Raw genomic sequence first — 24,523 nt, forward strand, 5'->3', positions numbered from 1 at the left:
GATTAATTTCATCATATATATATATATTTTTTTTTTTAATAAATCATTTGTAGTTTGTAAGTTACAATCATATTATTCAAAAATGTATCCGCCCGAGTAGAGTATTTGTAGTTTTATTTATTTATAGAAACCGCAATTAGATTCACATTTTTTTTATTAAGTTAAATGGTTATTTTAAACAAAAATGAACATGCAAATAGAATGACTTTTACTGTTGAAAAAAATCAAATAAAAACCAATAAGTCTATAAATTCCGAGAAGCTTACATATTTGTTTTGTATTTGTTATTATAATATGAACTTCAAAGGCATAGTATTGATATGTAAAAAAAAAATATATTAGCACCCTTCTCTCATATTTTGGAGCAATACTGTGGATAATGGTAACACGTCACGGTTGTCAAGGCAATTAATTATAGTTTAGTTTTTGTTCATATGCAAATAGCTTTTCTCATAGTGCATTGTTTATTATTTATTTAACTTTGGAAATATTTTAAAACAATATATCCATAATACATTATTTCTTAACTTTCTTACCACTATTTTCATGAAATCCTTCACTAAATCTCTTCATTAGAAACCTTTATAGAGGACTTAAGAGTTTCAGTTAAAATATTTATCTATAAAATATTTAATATTATAATGCAAAATAAAAACTGTAAATATTAATAAAACATAATTTAGTGACCAAAATTACTTTTATTACATGTACTTATAAATGCATTTATTATATATTTTTTATTTATGTTTATAAATTTAGTTAACTATCAACCAATTTTAATGTTTTATTTGGGAAAATCATTAGAAATGTATTAAATAAATAATTATTAAATTTAAATGAGAAATAAGACATCGGTACATTGCTTTTTTCAATCGAAACCTTTTCCATTGTTATTGATTGCTATTAACAAGAAACCACAAAGACATGGTAGTTTGTTTTAGTCGATATTTTATGACCTGAATAGAATAAATAAATTTATATAGGTACAGTGAAAAAATAAGAAAATTTGTAATTGACAAATGATTAATAATCTATATTATAACATAATTCATGAAATATGCAATAAATTAATTTAATCTAAGCTTCAATTAAGAGAGTGTAAAATTTACAAAAGTTGATATTAAATTGAATAAAATACTAACACTATAATTATAGTAGACTAAGTTTATTTCTTTTTATTAAATAGAACTTAAATACTTAACCAAATATAATTAAAAAATACAGGTCTAATTTGAGTGCAAATAATACTATTGAATTAAATTATTTAAATAAAAAGTATGCTTATGATATCAATGTTACTCATGTACTATAAATACGATTTCCATATTTTAACCATTCCAGAATTTACAATTAAAAACATAAACAAAAATTGTATTACAAATTATTTTTTTCATGTTTTATTATTATTTATTATAATTTATTGATATGCATAATAAAAAAAAAGTTTCTATTCATTTTTAATTATTGATTTCGATATAATATCAGGAAAAAAACAAAATCAAAATACATTACCTTACCTTTTCCATTAATTAATGTTTCTCCGTAAAAACCAAATTTCTTATTAGATTTTAAAGTTTTAATTATCCTCTTTTTTTCCAATATACGACGGTGTTTCATAACTAATTGTTAATAAACAAAAATAATTACATATTTATTTCAAACTTACTCTTCATAGTCTTTCAAAAAAATTATCTGCTGGAACTATGCCCAAAAATTCACCATATCATGTTAAATTACGCGAGTTTTGTGTGATATTTTAAACTAAAAAGAAAATGTAATCTTTTCTCCATGTTGAAAGTTTAGGTGACGAGTGTCTTCTTTCTCTTATATAACTTAAAATCAACATTATTCTCAACATATACTTATTGTATATGTTATGTTACATAATAACCATTTTAAATGATTCAAAAGGTTTTAAATTTAAATATAATATTATATTATAATAAAGTAAATAAAAATTATATTTCAAATATTTTTAATTGTATTTAAAAAATATAAATGGTCTATGTAGCTTCTCTTAGTCACATAAATACTATCTAGTTAAAAATTATATTTATTACATGCATATCTATTGTAATTGACTCCCGCTAAATTTTTAGCTCATCTGTAGTTGATGATAATAATGGTAGATAGATAAAATCGTTAACATCTCTAAAATAAGAAGTCATATACTCACATAACTTGCAATAAGATAATCTAGGAAATCAGATGCAAAACATAGGATAATGCATTTTGAATAGCAATATATTATGTATATATTTGAATAATAATAAAAAATGTTATTCCAATAAAATAATGTAAATATATATGCATTGATACATTTGCTTATAATTTAAAGTTGGATATTCTTAAAACCAATAAGAAATAAAAGTTTTCAATCTTTAAAATAGACATTATTAATGTTGATCTGTTATTATAATAACATTTCAATAAAATAATGTTAAATGTATTAATAAAGTATGAAAAATATTAGAAAGAGTGTTTTAAGTCAGTTTTAATGTCCTTATATAGACATTTAAAATGGATTATTGCAGGCATCTATTAAACACAAAGATAACTGTTTTTACATTTTGATAATACACTAGTTGTTCAATTTAATTTTTTTTGGTAATTTGAGAATTATTTCAAATAATATTATACTGAAACTAACAAGTGCAATTAATAATATTATTTTTAATTGTCGTATTGCGTTTATATTATAAGATATACATTTTTTAATGTTGAAAATTTATTTTAATGTAAGATTTTATACATATAACATGTATCTCGTAATCTAAAGTAAAAAAATGAATAGTTTATAAGTATACTTAATGTTATATTTGCAATACATTATCAGACATATTTTCATTTGAATAAAAACCTGATCGAAATGATAATGCAAAATACGATGTATTTTGTCATTATAATATCCTGAGATAGAATTTTTAAAACCGAAAAAATATTTTTAAGAATATCATGTAAAGTACATGAGAGAATGTGTAATCAAATAGGCCACACAAAAGAGTCCCGATGTGAGACCTTTTCCGCCCTCTTTCTTTTTTGTTAGGTAGCAAATTGAGACTTATTTCATCCTTCCCATGTACGGATTTCAAGTAACTGTAACGTGATGCAAAACAGAGGGAAATCCTGAGGCTTTTTTTACTTCATTTCGAAAGGAAACGCTTGGTGAATAAATTGAAAAAGGTGCTATTGAGGTCTCTAACTTTTTTATCACTAATGTGAACAAATATCTCAATTCATTTATCGAAGTCATCTTATCCTTAACAAAGACATTTCCTTTTAAAAAATGATGAAAAATATATTTTAATCATAACGAACCTATGATTTACATTAAATCATATGTAAAATATGTAAATAAAAAAACAGCTATAACAAAAATGATACTGAAGTATAAAATAACAAAATGCATTAGTATCTAGAAAATTTGAATAATTAAAATGTAGTAGGGTATAAGGTATGTAAAAACATAATTGAAGTAAAATATTTCTTTTCTAAATTCATTTTAGAAAATAACCATCAAATTCAATATTTAGCTAACTTTAACCAATATACTAGTTCATTTAAGTAAAAAAATGTATATATCTTTTTAAAAAATGAAGTAAAAGATATTTTAGCTAAAAACGTATAAAAAAAAATATATTCTTATTCACATGATTATTTTAGATATGAATCCTAGGTAATTTATAGTGATCATAATTTTAAATAGTATCAATTATTCACATATCACCATTCAATTTTCATCTAAAAATTTTAAATCATTAATATAGACCAGTGGTTCTCAAACTTTTTTTTCGACGAGCCCCGATAATTTGAAATATCAATTTTACAACTCATGAAAAATTCTGGATCAATTAATTATTGCTAATATACAAACTTTATACAATATAAATGTAACTTGTAACAATATAACAAATAATAATATATGTACATTGTACTTAATTCAGATCTGCCCGTGGAGCCCCTAGATTAGTTTAGGGCTCTGTGGAGCACAGTTTGAGAAACACTGATATAGACTTATCGTATCATCTATAACTTATACCTAATTATTCAGAAATATGTACCAAAATAATAAATTTATTTATTTTTATATTTTATAAAATCACAAAACTGTGTCAAAAGACGTACAAATATTTTTAATAAAATATATGATTTATATAATATCAGTAGTTAAAATTATAATGATTAAAATAGACAATATAAGAATCAATGTGTATCAAGATAAATATGACCGAAGGGACATAATTATATTTAATTTAGATGCATTATTCTCTTGAGATGTAAACCAAATTTGTTTATAGTACCAAGATAATTAGTATTATATTTAACAACAAGTATTCGATTTCTTCATCAATTATAATTAAATCTCGATTATATACAAAACCTAAACAAAATTATTTGTATTTAAAATAAGTTTAATTAACTATATGATTTAACTATTAAATGTAATTTAAACTTATTTATACATGTATTTTTAATTAATTTCCTTACAATGAAATTTTTACAATCAAACGATATTAATTGGTTTTATGAGTATTTTTATAAAAAAATTCGTTTCCAGTGAAACTGTCCAAAAAATCATAATAACTTTAATGATTGTTGTTAAAATTAATTTTAGCTTAGTTAATATAAATGAGTAAATAATGTTTTTACCAGTTAATATAGTTAGTGCATTATTAAAAATGCTACATCTATGTATTTATTATTTGTTTTGTAAATACTTATGGTATTGTTTATACATACATTATTATTGTCCTTGTACAAATGTAACATAATGGGAATAATTAAAAAAATTAAATATAATAAAATAGTTCAAACGAATAAAATGTGTTAAATTTTCTAGCGTTATAAATATATTTTATCAAATATAATATTCTTTATTCAATAATAATTTGTCACTTTTAAAAGCCGTCACACAATCACACATACACTATAACGGTACACTAAAAACCATATTGTATATTTTATATTATGTTATATTTACGAACTTCAATTGTAAAACTAAATCTTTTAACTACTGTAGTACATTCGCACTATTCCACAACATCTGATAAAATAAACGAGTAAACGGCAAATTAGAGTAAATATGGTCCAAAACCCATGACAAGCTTTTTGTCAAACTGTTGACTTTCAAAACCCAATCCAGGAAACCTCTCCATCATCACTGACAACTTCATTTCCGAGAGACTTAACATGATGAAATGTAAAAGGTATCTTATAGTGTTATACAGAAAATCATATGACGTAAACAGTGTGATACTTTGACTTTTATTTACCCTACGACATATATTTATCGCTAAATAAATCATCACAATAGTAACTTATCTTGTTTAATCGAGATAAACTATTACATTATCCATAGCAACCAATATGAATGTATATTTTGGTTTTCGTTATAATAATTTGGCTAATCACTATTTTTCTAATGTTGAATAAAACCAAACGATTTGATTCACTGACTTGAATATTATATTTTTCAATAGTTACCATAATACAATAAGTCCATTAATATTGAAAGTAGTCATAAATTAAACGGTTTCTTAACTACAAAAGAAAATTAAATATTATACTTAATTAAATATATATTTGATTTGCTATCTTATCTAGTTACATAATTGAATCCTTACGTTATTTTAGATAAAATAGCAAATATATAATATATAGTTTATTCATTATTGCATTAACTGAATTAAATAATTAATTTAATATATGATAAATGCATATTTAATTTTTTGAGAATTATGCTATAGTTTCTAACTTTAATTACCATTTGAATATGTATACGTACTTTAAGTGTATAATTTATTAAGTTAGTGAGTAAACTAAGAAAAGCGAATAAAGAAACTTAAACAGTTTTTCAATCTTTAGTAAACTGGTTGCAGATAGTTTATAAAATAAATAGAGATATTGTATTCATTAGCAAATTTTACAATTTATGTGTAAACATTTTGTACAATTTAATTTAAATTATAATACTACTTTCAATAAACATTCAAAGTCAATTTGTAATGATAGTTAATCAAAAACATGTCATATAGGAAAAGCGATTTAAAAAGGCTCCAAAAATAAATTAAAAATTAGGTAGGTACCTACGAATAAAACGAATATAATTTAAGTATCCTTCAATCGACAATATAAAGTACCAAGTACGTGCAATTTTTAAACAAACGTTTAATATTCTAGTTATAATATTTATATACTAACCTGCTAGTTTATATACTAAAATACCAAATAATAATGGCATTTTCACTACTTGAATAATGGCTCCGTATTTTTTATGGTCGTTAAAAAGGTTAACGAGCATGATATTCCCAGAAACCCATAGAAAATAGTAACGTGCAACAAGAAACATCATGTTTTATTCTTGAGTATTTCTCGTGGGCTTAAAAAAAAACTAATTTTAATATAAAGAACATCTATTAATATTTGTATGAATGACTTCAATCATAAATGCAGTCAATAAAAATAAAACATAAGAAAAAATCTGTAAATCAAATTAAATCTTACATTTCAGTTAGTTTACAAAGTATAAATACATAATTTAAATGCAGAAATAACATATTGTCAATATAATTAAATTTTTCATGAAATATACTTTTAGAGATATTAATATATTATTAAACCTTTGTATTACAAACATAGACGCATTTTTAAAAATGTATATATGTATTAAATGTCAATAAAATATTTTATAATTGTGTCAGAGGTCAGTCAATAAATCGATTTTTTTTAATTGTTTTTCGTTACTAATAAAATAACATCAAATGAAAAACCGTAACTTGTAATAAATGGTTTTGTAGCTACGTATTAATTACATTCACTAACCCACAACATACTTAATTTGCATTTTGTTAATAATACTATTCATAACTTTTCTAATTTAAAATTTCCATTTCCATTGTCATAATATATTTGTACATAATAATCGTATTTTCTATTACCATATTCTGAATAAAGACTACTTGCCTAGATATTATATTAGTATTTTCGAATCAAGGAATTAATTGTCAATCATCACAATTATACTAAAAATAATTTATGTATTTTTATATAATTCAACTATCAATAAAGTTAAATTAATTTATCAACTATTTAAAAATATGCCTACCTATAATCTATAAAAGTAATAAATATAAATATCCGATATAATTTAGGATAATATAAAGACAATGTACATATGTGGAATAATGCAAAATAAAAATATTTTAATTATATCTAATATTTATATACTAAAATACACCATGCAATTAACACGTAAAGTAGTAGACTAACTTTAATAGTCTGAGTAGATAACATTTACATTTTATGATACGAAATGTAATATTATTATCATCCATAACGAAAAATAGGAAAATATAAGTAGTCATGTTTCTAAATAATGGCCTATATTAAAAATTAATGTAAATAATCGATATTTTAGGTTGTAATTAGCTAGGTAAATAGAAAATAATGTAAATATATACTTAATACAATTAATATCATCCAATGTCAATATGACAATTAAAATAACAAGACATTGCCATCAAGTATAAAAATAAGTATCTAAATTATTACTATAGTACAAAAATAATATGATGAATGTAAATAATATTATTAATACGTTTTAAGCCATTATGATCATAATTATAAATCAAAAATAATTTTATTTATATTTTTATTTTTATTCCATAGACTCATGTAAGATATTTGATGTAAGATAAAACTGATCATCATATTATATCAAAAAATAAGGCATGTATTCACAACATAATTTATCTAAATAGCTATCAGTAAAAGTCAAATCAATATTGAATGAAAAGTTGGTAATATTTCTTAAAAGCCTTTTAAATTAATGTACCCAATATTTGTTTATAAATGTACAAAAAAAAAAAACAATGTATGTATACCAACAAAATAATGATAATATATAATACAGATATATGCATCATTATTTACAAAATATTATATGTTGTAATATTAATGAATTGAAAAATGTACATTATGATAATATGACATTGTAGAATAATAAATAATAAATTAGATTTATAGTAACAAAAATGTTTTCTGGCTTCGATACATTTTTAGAGCATTTAATAAATCATATATTATATTCAAACAGTGAATATAATAAATATGATTTAGATTAACGTATTTTAAAACAAATTTAGCTTTAGAAATTTGTTCAAAATTTATTACTTAATTTTCAAATTAAAGTTTGTAATCGAGAAAGCACTAAACAATTAGTAAAGTTACACGTGGAAAAAGAATGTCATAACTCGCCCCCCTCACTTGGTCTTCAATATTTGGGTAAGTTATAACTTTGAAATAGTTTTCCTTAAAGAAGGTTACATTCCAAGTTCTATAACCAGTGGTTTTCACGAACATAAATTACACCCCCGGTATTCAGTTAATTTTAGCAATTCAATTTATGTTCACGATATTATTTAATAGTTCTGGAACGCCTGACTGGGAGTTGCCTAGCACAATATCCTATCCTAGATCCTTTCGTATTTATACCTTGAATTTACAACTCTAATTGCAATTGTCGACGCTAAACGACAAACATAGAGTAATATAAGTACCTCTTTCCTACCATACGCACTATTAATGCAATTAAGGTTTAGCGTAGTTTCTTAACAACCTATATGTAAGTATATACAAGAAATCTAAAATGTTCTGAAATAGTATATACATATAGAAAGTGAAATGGTAGAAATTACAGTTAATTTTATACTCAAGAAACTTCCAACTAACTATTTTGTAGGTCTTTGAATCGTTTATAATGTTTTATGTAATAGGTACGTATAATATATTATTATAGTAATAATCGTATTCAATTTAAAAATGATGTACCTTTACAATATTTAAATAGTAAATGTTTAACTAAAAATATTGCATGAAATATTTTGAATGTATGACCTAGAATTTTATTAGAATTTTTATTATCCCATAAAAGACTTAATATTATTTTTTCATTACATAGAAAGTATATAAATCTGTTTAAACAATTTTAACTGTTAAAGTATTTCTCTATCTAAAAAATTTATTGATTTATAGCAAGTTAATATTTTAATTTATGAAATACCTATCTGTATAATAATATATATAATATATATGAATAAAAACCATTGGTCTATTATCGTTCCTTTAAGATAAAGAATTGCTCAATTTAATTAATATACAAAGGATTTACAAAAAACAAAGATATATTAGCAGTGCTAGCAGTAGTGAATACCTAATTATAATAAAAGTAACGAGGAGTGAGATAAAGTTACACTAACATCATAACCATTCTTCTTCAAGACAGAACATTTTTAATTGTAATTGAAACAAGTTTGATGTTACATATTACTTGAACTTTAGAGTGTATGACTACTAACACCTTAAAAAAAGCCAAACATGTATACCAAAAGTAATTCAAATAACTGGTACATAATATGATATGAGTTAAAGTTAAATGTATAGAAAATGAGCAAAATATATTAGAAAATATTCAGTATTATTGCATATTATCAATGTTAAATCATAATCGAATAATTGTGTAATAATTACTAATTAGATAATTTAAGAATTATTCATCGAAAATTGTCCAATTATATATAAATATATTGAACTAAACAGCATCATTTTAATATTTTAGAGAAATTTAAATCATATTAATTATATAAACCATGTTAGGAAGTGTAACTGTTATAAGTTATAAGCATTATAAGCCATTTGTGGTCTCAGATGTGTTATGGCTAAATGTTTTGGGTACTTTATAATGACCCGTTGGCGATGTATCCGACCCTTTATTTTAGTACCCAGCCAATATAATCAATTTATGACTAATTAACTAGCCACCCAGAAAATTACTCGACAAGAGTACAAGACTGATTAGTATACTAAATTGTAATAAAACATATGGTAATATTTGAACCTAAAGACTATAGCTGGAATCAAAAAGTTGAAATTTTAGGTTAATAAACCACAGTTATCATTAAATCTATAATATTATTAACATAAAAAAAAAAAAAATACTTATAGACCAATAATATCAAGAAATTGTTATTTAATACTGATAATCAATAAAGACATATTTTTGTATAAATTAAAAAGTAATATTATTACAAATCCATTAAGATGATTTAACCTTTATTTCGCCATCGTATTTAAGTATACCTATTGTAATGTCTGAATAATATTAAAATGGTAATGACTATTATAATTAACAATTGACAATTTCATTTACAATTATTATTAAATCGCATAGAATAGAGTCTTACTAAGATTATACTTCACTTGACTTAATTTACTATAATAATATGCACACAATTATACGACTGTTAATTGAAAATTATATTATGTATATTGTGTATAATATATTATATTCTGTATATTTTATCACTATGTACTCAGTATGGTATATTATAATCCAATTTTATGGAATTAGTATAATATATTAGTGAAATTACTATATACACCGACCTAAGATTGATGATTATATTGTTGTGATAAGAAATATTATGGTGGGACATTGTTTACGAGATACATATCAACTGGATAACAGCTCTTTTGGAGAGTACTGCGGATGTGCATCCACAATAATGATTTTGCACGGATGGCCGGCAACCGAGAGAGGTTTAACGGATCGTTGCTCTCGGTTATCCTAAGTAAATGGAATCATCATCATCATCATACCCATCTCTTTGGCCGTTAGCTAACACGCGGATTTGACAAGGGTTGTGCGGCGACGAGGAACGATGGGAGGGCAAAAGGTAAAAGGATAGACCCGGTAAAATATCGGTTTCAACAATACTCCTGGCGACAGAGATTTATAATGTTTTATCGAACACGAGCGTTTCGAATATATCAGAAACCATTTCCAGGTATACCTATATAAAGTCCGGGCTTTTAGAATTATGCATAATTTATGATAACGAGATAAGCTATATATTATGTATAAGTAATAAAGTGGCGTCAGCCTGGATAATATTCGAGGACGAACAGACTCTCACGCACACATACACACGTGCGCGCGCACTCACTGCCATGCGGGTACCCGCGGATGAAAATGATGTGGGGAAAAAAAGTAAAACAGGAACGTCACGTAGAGGCTTATAACCTTTTCCCTCTAACTTTTTGAGTACAATATAATTTCATTACACTCTCTGTATTTTTTATTTTATTATTTTTATATATATTTATGCATATTTTTTTTCGGTCGCCTTTATAGTACATCTTCACACACCACAAAATATATAAATATATTTATTAGAAAATGTCGCATTTGTTTTATACGACATTATCTAAAAACGTATTAACTTTATCCTTATAAATCCAAAAAGCTAGAAATACGACCAGTTGAAATCCACTTAATTGAGATATGAATGAATGACACTAAATATTAATTATGGTTTATTTCTAATCATGCTTTATAATAATATGTTTTTTTGCTAAGTACATAATAACAATAAAATTCATAAAACATATTATAATAAAATAATGTTTCGATTTGAATGTTTTTGGTATTATTGTTATTATTTTTTTATTTGATATTTGATAACATTTTACACGCTTTGATGAGTTAATAAAATAAATATTATTTTTTTAAATTAATATTTCACAATAATGTATAATAAAAAAACTAAGAAATATAGAATATGTGTAGGTTATTGGCTATATACACTTTAAGTCTGATAGAAAATAGTAGACTACGGTCTTCACCAGTCACCATATCATACAGTTACGAATTTATAGTAATAGGACTTTACACACCAAACTAAAGTTTAATTTAATTTGTATTTTTTAGGTATTTTATAATTATGTGTATTTATGTTAGTTAATCATTTATTTACTCTTGGAAATTAAATCTTAGAGCAAAATTATATAAATGTTTAAAAAAATATGTTACACAGAAATTATACAAATATAAATCTATAATATTTATCAAATCACTATCGATTTTTTAATCGATTAACAGAAATACAGAATACTTACATTACAATGGCATTATATGTTTAAATATAAATAATATAGTAATATTATATCAATACTGCACTCGATGCATTTATATAAAAATATTCAATGTTTTATATTTTCATTCAATAATTTCTGGATTTAAACTCTAGGAAAGTTAAGGGTCAAAAATCGTTGTAATATATATATATTTTTTTTTTAACTGAATGTCAAAAATAACAATGTAGGTAGTATTATTGCGGTTGCAAGCAATCTCTGCAGTGTGATTTATATACCACAGAATTTTTAAAATGCCGAATCCCAAAACAATATTAGTAAAACTAAGTATGATTATATAAGCAAATAGCTTGCGCGTTTCCGACCTCCAAGACACGTAAATAATGTCTGACAACATACAAGACATTTATCGAAACAAAAACAATATTATTTTTATTACTACTATTATTGTATTACTAATTCATAATAGTTACTATCCGTAATAATGTATTAATACCATACCTACCTACTAGTTATGTAGTACGTAATCATACTGATACTGATATAAACTAATAATGCATATAAATAAACGTATATCATATAGACATTATTATAGACTATACCATGGTAATTTAGCAGGTATTCAAAACTATTTTTGCATAATTTAATTCATGTGGTCGATTTTAAAACAGACAAATCAGAGAAAAAAATATAATTGTATTAATTATCATTCTTTTAAATCAACAATGTATAACTATATTATATGTTCATAAATATTTATATATGGTATACCTACGAAATAGCTATTATAATTACATTTTTAACTTAATTAAAAATGTAATTACATGTTCTTGGCGTACATTTTTAGTATTTAGGGTACATTTACACACTATACGGTCATATTGCGTACAATGTGTAGAAAGGAGGTAATATTGTAATATTTTTATCAAAGTATAACATGCGAGGTTTTTGAACAATGTATCCTTAAATTAAATTTTAGAGAAAGATAAATTAATATTAAAGATAATTAATTAAGTATGTATAAAGTAAAAAACCAAAGGATTACGCAAAACTTAAATAATATGTTTACTGACGCGTATGTTTAGTTTTGGTAGTTGGAAAACTCAGCCATGTAAATATTGTGTTATAACATCACAAATAGTTTAAAACACGTTTATTATTAAAATTACATTTTAAGAATAGCAGCCGCTTATAATTATAACAAAACACAACTACTGTTTTTTGCAATTGATTTGTTTTTGTTGTTGCATCAAACAAACTGGATCTATATTAACACTTTTCGTGACCATAATATTGCCAACTTTTATGGTGGTCTACACTTATTAATATATAATGCCTAGCAAATTTTTTATCGCACGCAAAAGGTCACGGGCCACCACCACTAGTTCATCAGAAATTTACCACTAGTCATTCACGTCTGATATATAATTTGACGCACGTTATTATTTTTGCCGACCGTTTCATACGGAATTTGTAAAATACGATTAAATACAAAATAACTAATTCGTGAAAAATATATTAAAAAAAAAAAAAAAAACATTGAATAATACATTACGTAGCTTAAAAAATCAATAACTGTAACTATTATTAAAGGTAATTGCACTTACATATATACACATGAGTAACTATATCAATAGATATCTGTTATTAGCTGTAACCTCAACGACCTTATTGTTTGATTTATTAAAGATATAACGACAATCAAATTAATCACCGAATAAAATAATATGCAAATAATAAAAAAAGACCACATAAACTTGTCTTTATTCATACTATAAAGTCAATAATAATTTAAGCCGAAAACTTTTTCACTCTTTTTGACATTAATGTTGTTAATATTTAAAGCTCTGTGGATGCATTTAAAAATCAAATTCCAATGAACTGAAACTGATGATACATTAAGCTGATACAACAATAATAATCTCGTTAATTGTTATTACTATTTATTGCGACACAAATTATACCAGTTTACTCTCGTTAATTTCGTCTAATCGCAAATGGGTTTACGTTCAGTATACATATATTTATAGGTGTTCAATTTTTTGTTGCCATTGATTTATGCATAGGTCGACGATTATATAATTTATATGACGTGGAAATTAAACCACTCAATCATTTAACGTCATTTTCGATTGGAAATTTGTCGTGTTTCAAATAAAATTATAGTGCGCCATAGAGAGGTTTTTCGCAGTCATACGATAACAACAACAACAACAACAACAACAACAATAACGGTAATATAACATTGTCGGGGGAGTTTTTGAAATCGACGGTACGCGTCTGCAATTAATACCTTCGGTGTTTTCCGATGGGACGAGAATACGTTTTGGAATTTCTGTTGTCCAAAACAAACGGTTTGACGATTGCGATCGATTTTTAAACTTGTTTGTCACTCCTCGACCCCCCTCCTCTTCCCCACACCACAACCGCTCTTCAGATCACCACACCCTTCTTACCCTTCCTCTAGACCAGTTGACTACCTCCTCTCATCCATACAACCCCTACCCCACACCCACTGAACGTGCACCGTTCCACGATACGATTTACATCCGGCTACCACTTTTCGGGTCATGGCCGCCGCCATATATATCTAATATTATATATATATATCGAAATAATATAATATATCATTATAAGCGACGTTTCCACAGAGGCAACACGCGCCCGTTGCTCCCGACAGCACGTCAAATGAATATACTCGTATAATAAATTTGCAGTCGGCCTAACACCTCCGACGCAACCGCCAAATCGGTAACACACACCCCCTCGAACGCCCCCCCCCAACCATCGCCACACTACACACACACACACGAATTCCGTGGCCATCCGTCGCAGACTCGTTACCGCGAATTATAGAACCGATATCGTTTTAATAGTTTTATTATATTATGATTTTTATTATAATTCACCTTTGTTATGCGTGGACAGCTGTATATTGTCGTAATAATAAGCGGGTTAGGTTTGTGGGTGTGACTGACTGCGGGTATAATATTTTGAATAATATATATTTAATAATATTTCCTATGTGCATTTATTGTTTTATAAGGATTTTGATCATTAAACCTGTCGATACACGGACGGAAAACTATATCACTGGATAATACGTATACTATCCAGTTAATAATTATTAATGTACTTGAAAACTTGAAATATAATTGAAAACGAGTTCAACGATTTACCAAGAGGTTAGTTTTTATAGTTGAAAATGTGAAACTAAAACTTGTATATACGTATTTATATTAAAATACAAAAATGATGCACCATTTGGTTTGATAAGATCAGTTAAATTATTATTCATAACAAGATAATCAAAAATAATATATTAAATCAATAAATCATTATTTATTGATAAAGTAATATTACTATTAACATTTTGGTGTTTTCAAATTATATAAATATTTTAAAGTTTATTATTTATTAACAATAAATACATTTTAGCACTTAGAATAAAAAAAACAATAATAATCGAATATTATATATTATAATTAAGTTGTGTTCTGTTGAAGAATAGTAAGCAAAACTTTAACTTTTGATTTCTGTTATATGAATATTAATATTAAAATTAAATGAACCATGCACTTGAAACTTTTTAAAATGAATTCTTATTTTTGCATGGTAAAACTTTGTTTGTCATTGTGACCCATAGTTTTAAATATACATTTATTATATTTATTAAGATAATAATAACAAATTTGCAATATAGAACTTTAAAACTACTTTGTGATTTCACTATTATATCAGAACACTAAAAAAAATATATTCCAATTTGTAGTGTAGTTTCTGAAAAATATAATAAAGCTCTATGTATGTTAATACTATTCAGTCAAAAGCAATGGATAAAATATCCACAAATTAACGATGTCTGTAGACAAAATGAAATGTTACGATGAAATATACAAAAGAGTATTAAAGTCAAGATATTTTTATCATTATAAAACTCAAATAAAAATTGTATAACCAACAGTATAAAATATATAAATCCCAGAAGGTATTACTTAAGTCCCTATAATACAAGGATCAAGATTTTAATATTTTAAGTATGTTATTATTGTTTAATGATAGATATAAACATACATATATTAATATTTCTTGTATTTTTATTATAAATGTGATTCAGATGCAAATGAATTTTTAAATATTATTACAAAAATAGTTTCTATAAATACTTCATACCAGTAATAATATTAAATTAAATTATCGTATTGAATATTTTTCGAAGCAGTACGAAAAATTATTATGAATGCAGACTTTGCATTTTTAAAATTGACTACCTTGAAATTATAAGATAGAAAGATAAAAATTGGGTGATTTCGTGATTTTTAAAATGCTTCTTGACAATCTAAAGCATTCGGACAAGTCTTTCATGACAAAAACATGAATTGCATAAATTAAACTTATTCATTACAAAATGTAATGAGATTTTTAAACTGAAAAAAAAAGGTAAAAGGTATTTCTACTATCATTCATCGTTATGAATTATTTATTTATGTATAACTTGGTACTCTTTTTAGTATTTTAGTTTTATGAAAAAATCTATTAATTCATTCTAGGGAATTTAATAAACGTTATCTAAAAAACTTAATGTAAAATGATAAATAAAATTGCAATAATATCTATTCAATTATCTAGTAATTTATTTATTTGAAATAATAAAAATAAAACAAAATTTACAAGATATACGTTAAGATATTTTAGTTTTTAATAAGTAATATCTTACTTAAATAATATTCAAAATATTATAAAAGCATAAAAGCACTATTAAAATATAAAATATAATAATCATAAAATCGATTTAAATAAGTTGAAATTGCATCATTAACTTGTACTTCAACTACGCCACATGCCTATTAACTGGAACAATCATAATTATATAAGTTATAAAATAATATTAAATAAATATAATTTATACTTATTAATATAGTAATGTTACAATAAATGATATCAATTATAAATCAAACTCGATTATTTTATATTACGTTATAATAATAATTATATAAAAATTGCTTTGTATTATAATATTAAATTGGACACATTATTTGAAAATATTTTTTAAGTTTTTATTCTTTACTCTTTATAAATACAATTGTTTTCAATAGCTATTTTTATGTTTATTTTGTTCCATGTTTGATGTATATAACTCTAAAAATAATAAACAAAAATATTTCAAAGATTGCAGTTCACTGATTTTAGGATCTATGACATCTTTAGAATAGTACGAATATATGTGTACACTGGATTGAATTTGAGGAATATAAGTGCACGCTGCTACTATCCTGTAATATTTTTTTTTCTCTGTCATCTTATGTGACGTATTATGATCATTTATCAGCTATTACTTATTAGTATAATATTGTTAAAATAATGTAAAAAAGCAATATAATAATATAACTATGTTAAGACGGCGAGTTGTATAGGCAAAATAGCTACACCACATTCCCTATATTATACGTCATAATAGGTAATATTATTATCTTTCTCAGAAAATAATAATTTTATAATGCTTAATTATTTATTTAAAATAATAATAATAATTTACGATCCTTCAATTAACGTTGGGATTTTGTCACAATGAAAGGCAATGGGTGGTGAAGTAAAGAAGGTAAATGGAAGCTACCGACGCAGACACGATTTTCGTAGGCGGCGTACACAGTGTGGTGAGAATAATAAAAAAATATGTATATACATATAATAATAATACATAATGTAATTATAACAATGATTGTAATCTACGTCCCCGCTGGGTTTCTCAAGAAAAAAAATAACCACGTGCCAGATAATCGATAAACGGACTCCATATTATTACTTCCTTCACATCGATATAATACCGCGTCGTTCGTCGAGTATGGCTGCTGCTCGATCTCGTTTTTTTTTTTCTAAGGATTTTATACGCGATACGTGACTGACGTTTTTTATACGCCGTATTTCTATATATAACAATAATGATATAATATATAGACACTCGGCTCTAAGTATAAATAATAGATATCGTACAAAATGCGTATTGATGAAAACTGACGGGCGCGCGTGTATCATAATGTATATATATATGTTATACTATATTTAGACGTTCGTTTTTGCTATAGACAAATATTTATGATATAATAATATATGCACGTAAACGTCCCGTCGTCTATCCGGCAATCCCAGTACATACGTTATAATATGTTATTGTACAACAATATAATGTAATAAAGAAAAATACAGGCAGAGCCCACTGTTCAATATGTGCCACTGCACTTACCATTTTCAGGTGGAAGATGCGTTTATTTTTTTGCAACTCTCTATAAAAGAAGCGTCATATTATCACTATATTTTACTATTATATATAGATTTTTTGTCATCTTTTATTCGAGAATTCACTCGACAGCGGTGACCGTTGAGAGTCGTTCACAAATATTCGTTTTTATATAATAAATAATACATTTAAAATACATAGTATGCATTAATAAATAAACTATTATAATATTATGCTGTTTTGTAACTACCGTATCCGAGATTAGGTATTTTTTGTTTTTTTAATTGTCGTTTGATCTATACTGTATTGTATAGTACTTGTTTCTTTAAATTTTCTTAAAGTTATAATAGTATGTACGGAATAAAGATAAACTCTATATCAAACGATATTCATTTTTTTTTTTTTTTTAGTTGACTTATTTGTTGTTTTTTTATACTTATACGCTTATAAAATATATCACAAGATTTAAAATAATGCCTTAATAGTATGAATAAATAGAATTTTTTAGTAAAATATTTATCAGTTTTAAACATATTTTCAATAAAAATTTCTAATAAAAAAAAGATCAATCAACTATAGTGTAGTACCTATAATTTTTCATTAGTCTTCTTCAGCTCAATTCCACTTATCTCAATTGTATTTTTATAAGCACAAAAACTATATTTTTTTTTATTTAACACAAAAAAATAAACTAGCTGATGAGCCCAAACTGTTTAAAGAATCACTTTATGTAGATATCATAAATGATATGCATAAGCATAGATGATGTGTTTAATTTAACTAAAAAATCCCCAAAAAAATACTGAAAGTATTAAATAAATAATCATTGTTCCGGAAAATGGTCTTGGAAACAACATCCTGAAATACAACAATCAAACCATCCGATCACGGTATACGTCGCAAGGGTCTGCATCATGTAGTATTGTAATTATGATCATTATTATAATTTCACGTACAATCAATACTCAACATGTACATAGTATTCCAAAATAGTTATGAAACTTGTTTTCTTTAACCGTATCAATCGTTGTACGTGGCTAAATTTAATACATTGAAACATCGTACTATAATGCATACACACAAGGAATTCGTATTTACATAATAATATATACGTACTTATATGAAATGATGAAACGAAAACACTCGATGTATACTTTGAATTTGTTAATATCTGTGTTTACTGTTAATCGTTAGTATTTTATGACCAAGAAAGTTTGCATTCACGTATTAAATTTAAAGTTTATACTATATTATTTAATAGTGTTGGCCGGTGAAGAAATTTTAAACTGTGAACGGTTTCCAAGCAAAAAACTCTTTGAGAGTCCCACATTTTTATAATTTCCAAGTAAAATTATTAACATTAACGATTAAAGTAAAAATCGTTTAAAAGTATTAAGTGATTATACTTTTTCATTCGCTTACGATACGAATAAAAATGTAATGGAAAACGTACGTGATGTCTGGATTTTCGTCTTAGAGATGTGCAGAAAAATAATATGTACACAACGTGTTAGTTTTTATATAGTATGAAAAATGTTGAAAACGACATATTTTCTACAATTGTCTCATTATATCATGTATAGCTAGAATTAATCATAATTATGACCAATGCTAAACCTTAATACAATACAGTATTAAGTACAAATTAATATGTATGAGTTATTTTATATGCGCCACGTATGTGCGTGAAGTAATACTGATAAATTATATTATATAATGTTAAATGTATATCGTAATAGAGTGTATGAGGCAGGAAATCGGGAGAAAATGAACACACGAGATTTTTGTATTCGGACGGCCAAAATAACACAGTTTGGACGCGTCGCCAGAGATGAGAAACGTATTCCACGAAATTCGTTCGGACACCTCTACGATATTATATTTTCACGTATAAGATATTTTTAGTCTATTATCTACCTTTACGACACAGTCAAATTCCAGTGGTGGAATAATAAACGATATTTTTATCTACCAAAAACATTTTATTATTAAAATTATGATTTTCTCTCGTTGAAAATAATGTAACATGTATATAATTTCATAACCTATTGTATTCATTTTATATATTTAATAATGTTTATCGATTATTTACATTTAATTAACGAACGTTGTATTCAATTTGAAAACAAATTATTTTCATGGTAGGTAAATCGAAAAAAATCATAATAGATAATTGTCTACCTTATTTGTATACAATGAATACATTTTTCGCACTCTGATAATTTATTATTCTAAATAATATATTATCAACATAAAATAAAGCTTAAATAAAATGATAATAAAAAAAACAACAACTAAGATATGAAATGTATCTTTTTATTTCAATTTCGGTTGTAATAAAATGTCAAGAGTTTTTATTGTAGAATCTGTTTAACGTGTTCAACGTCTATGCATATAAATTCTTCTCTGTTCGAGTTTACCTGACATGTATTTTAAACGGTAGACTGTAATTCGGGTAAAATGTTTTATGCGTTTTATACGAAAAGATTCCTGTTAATTCGGTAAAATCGGTAGTAATCTCCAATTAACCGTTATACACGGCGAGCATCAATTATCTAGCGACACTTCTTGAGAGACGTCTGCGCCAACACTCTGTCAATCAAACAACTTGACAGCGCCTTTTATGTTTTCCCGCATACGAAAGAACCATCTTCGAGGACTCGTAATCGTCCGTGATATGGTTTGGCTTCACGTTTCGCGGGCACCATTAATATTAATCCCTTGTACACTTTATAATATGTGACTTACACATAGCCCACATGCTGAAGACGATAATGATCGTATAACCGTCAGTGGCCAGACAGTAACACGACGCGCGTCCATCGTCTCGCACGTTATGTTATGTAATGGCTAAACGTGAGACAAGAAAAAAAAACATTTTACAAAACGAATTTTGTTCGGCGGCTACACGAAAGATCGTTTTATGTTTGTAGGTTATTCACGCTTTACGCGCTCCGACGATTTACGTAAAAGCTAAAAAGCAATATTTTGTTTCTTTACGTCATTTTTCTCGCGAATATTACGTCAACGTGAATTAATCTATAATATAGTGGCCGCGCGCCCGTCTCTGGATGCAACATTTTGGCGCTCTTAGACAAACATCTACTTTACGCCTCTTACAATATACGAGTACAAGTATATACTACGTTAATCTATGCCCGGGTTCGGTGCCAACTCAATGTCAAAACTATATGTACCAGAATAATAATCTCTCGAGGCACCCTCCTTACAACCCTCAGCCCCTGCCCATAGTCGAGAGGGACCACTCGCGTACGAAAGACGCGTATACGCGGGCTGGTACACGCTGTCTCCAAATCCGTATTAATTATCATAATATACGCGGGACGAGTGTTGATTTGGATTTGCGCTTTGAAGACATGTTCGGGCAGCGGTGAGTGTATATACGTATATTATATTATGTAAATATAACTCCAATCGACTGCTGTAGTCCGCCCGAAGTTTCGGTCGTGTTTCAATTTGGACTTGAACACTCATAATCCGTATAAAATAAAATATACAAACGATTGTTGTAATTTCGTTGTTTATTGTTATAACAGGTATAATATCGTTCAACGCAGACTATCGGCATTCCAAACTTCCAAACTTTGTCGCGTCGTTAGTCCCCTGTCGCCGAATATCCCGTGTATTGTGGAAAAACATAAATATTATGAGGTCTATGTAGTATACTTTTATTGCTCGTGGCAATATCGTAAAACAGTGAATGCATTTTATGGGTTAACCCGCCCGCTTACACCGGAAATATGGCTACGTGACACGACAACTCGATAAAATGCCTATTTCTATAATAATACCTGTGATGTTTACGGTTGGTCATTAAATAAAAAAAAAATAAAATTTCGTTTCTGAAACATTAGACTATGAGTAAAAAGCTCAAAGAATCACTTAAAATACTTATGATTTTTGTATGGTATTTAAAATTATTTATTTAAGCTTAAACACCGTTGAAAATGTTGATAGCTAATTACTACCATCTCTGACTCTTCCTTGGTTGAAAAAATATGAAAATAAATTAAAAACAACGATTTCAAACGAAGTAACACATTAGCATTAAGTGCATACTAAATAAATAATACAATGGTAAGTGAATATTTTATACCTACGTATATTTAAGGTCAATATTAACTATCATAAAGAGAAGATAAAAGTAAAACTTATCGTAACAGTAATTAAGTAGTGTATAATCAAAAATAATTAGGTAATAATATAATTTTTTTTTGTTACTTTACAAAATTATGTTTTATAAATCTTTTTTTTTTTTTTGTGTTCTTTTATTTTAACGATATGAAAAATATTGCAATTGAAAATGATGTTTTCAAACCGTATGTGTTAATATTGGAAATATTTGTAAAAATCTATTCTGATAACGCGGTAAGTAGGTACTATAGCAAAATCATTAAAAAAAATAGTTAAGCTACTCCTCTCAAAACACTTTTCACTTGTATTATATGAATAAAATAATGTATTTACCTAAACTATGCTATCATACCTTCGTTTATAATCGTGTTTATATTGCCATAATATACCACACTATAGGACAGTTATCTATAGATGACCGCAGTTTTGTGTCTGTATAATTTTCATATATGGAATGGATTTTTTTTTTTTAAGCAACCTTCATTCACCCAGTCAATTGTGGTGCAGTTTCATATTATAAATAAATAACGAGGTACTTGACACTAGATTTTTACTGTGGTGATTTTTCAGATTTTCCAATTTAAGTCTGGACAAGAAAAGTACAATTTCAAATTACACTCAATCCATATCTTATATTTTAACTAATATTATACATATATAAAAAAATGATAAATAAAAAAATAAAATGATAAAAAATAGAAATAAGTTTTGATTTGTATAAAAATATCCGACATAAAATGCATAAAAATTATATTATGTACCAACAGCCTAATTTTTAAGAGCTAATGGCTTCTGGAAAAAAAAATTCTTAAAACAAAAAGTACCTGAGATAATGGTAGTGTTCTACGTAAAAATAATCACCTTGGAAACAGGAAACTTTTATTAGTCATTATTGGAAATTGTGTGATGAAATAGAAAAGCTAACTTCACTCGGGTTATGTATTGTCATCGTTATATAACATAAACGCTGCGCGTAAAACCAGATAATATTTCCGAAAAATGTTATTGTTTTTTTCTCCAATGATAAATCTCTTTTGACTTTACCTCCCTCTTTCTCCAAATATACGTGATACACACACTACACACACACACTTACCATTCGTATCGTCACCGACTGTAACTCATCGCATTCTCTCTCAGTTGGTCTAATTGGTTTTTATATAAGTACCTACACAATAAAATTGATATGTTCATTGTTCGCTTACTAAGTACACAATATCTATCAATCTGAACATGAATTTTAATAACTTTATCTATTCGGTGTAGCCATTTATTATATAAATATTTATAAATTATGTATTCAACATATACATTAATATACGATTATTTTACATACTTATATACTCATATATAATACCAGTTTATGTATATAAAGTATAAATATATACCTATTATGATTTCGATAATAATATACCCTCTGATGCAGATAGTTTATTTTATAACGATGATTGATCATGTTTATGACGATTTTATAATTTTATTTTTTCGACTAATTTTTCGTCCACCGGCGCATAGTAGATTACCTAACATATATACGACGAGTACTCATAACATAACATACTTTTGAATAAATTATATAATTTTATTATACTTTATACACATCCACTTCGTTCTGAAATTAAATTATTACTAGGGCCTGAATTTAAATTTTCTAAAAACTATTAAAAAATAACCTTTTCGACGCAATAATACTCTTAAAACAATTTTTTAAAACACGCGACTACGCGAGTGATAGGAAAATAAACCGTTCTCGATATAATATTATGATTTTTTCTAATTTACACTAAAATTACTCGGAATTAATAAAACAACCTTTAAATTTTAAAAAATAAAAATCCAAAATAAAAGTTTCGTCTCTGAACAGTTTTTCCTACACGAAACGAATTATGTACTCGGAATGCATTGTTCTAGAGCTCTCCAAAAAATGATGATACACTTCACGTTGAAACCCGGGCCCTAATCATTACTAATGAAACCGTATACTATATATATACGTCTGTACCGTACACATACATTATTATTATCATATATACAAAGCATTTGGGCCCGCCGAGATGGATGAGTTTTCGGAATATTTGTTCAAACAGACATAATCATCATACTAAAACGTATACACGTCACGGGAGCGGGTCGTTGCAACTCGATATTATTATTATTATTATGTCGTCAAGTGTCCGACGACCTAATGGCCGACCCACACAA

At 26.0% G+C, this 24,523-nt stretch overlaps 1 protein-coding gene across 1 annotated transcript in view; it reads right to left on the reverse strand.

Moving 5' to 3' along the window:
- LOC114119138 (agrin-like) overlaps positions 1-24,523 on the reverse strand; it is a 169,375-nt gene that overhangs the window by 130,978 nt on the left and 13,874 nt on the right. The window lies entirely within an intron of this gene.

The sequence above is a fragment of the Aphis gossypii genome, chromosome 1 (genome assembly GCF_020184175.1).
Source record: "Aphis gossypii isolate Hap1 chromosome 1, ASM2018417v2, whole genome shotgun sequence".
Lineage (NCBI taxonomy): Eukaryota > Metazoa > Arthropoda > Insecta > Hemiptera > Aphididae > Aphis > Aphis gossypii.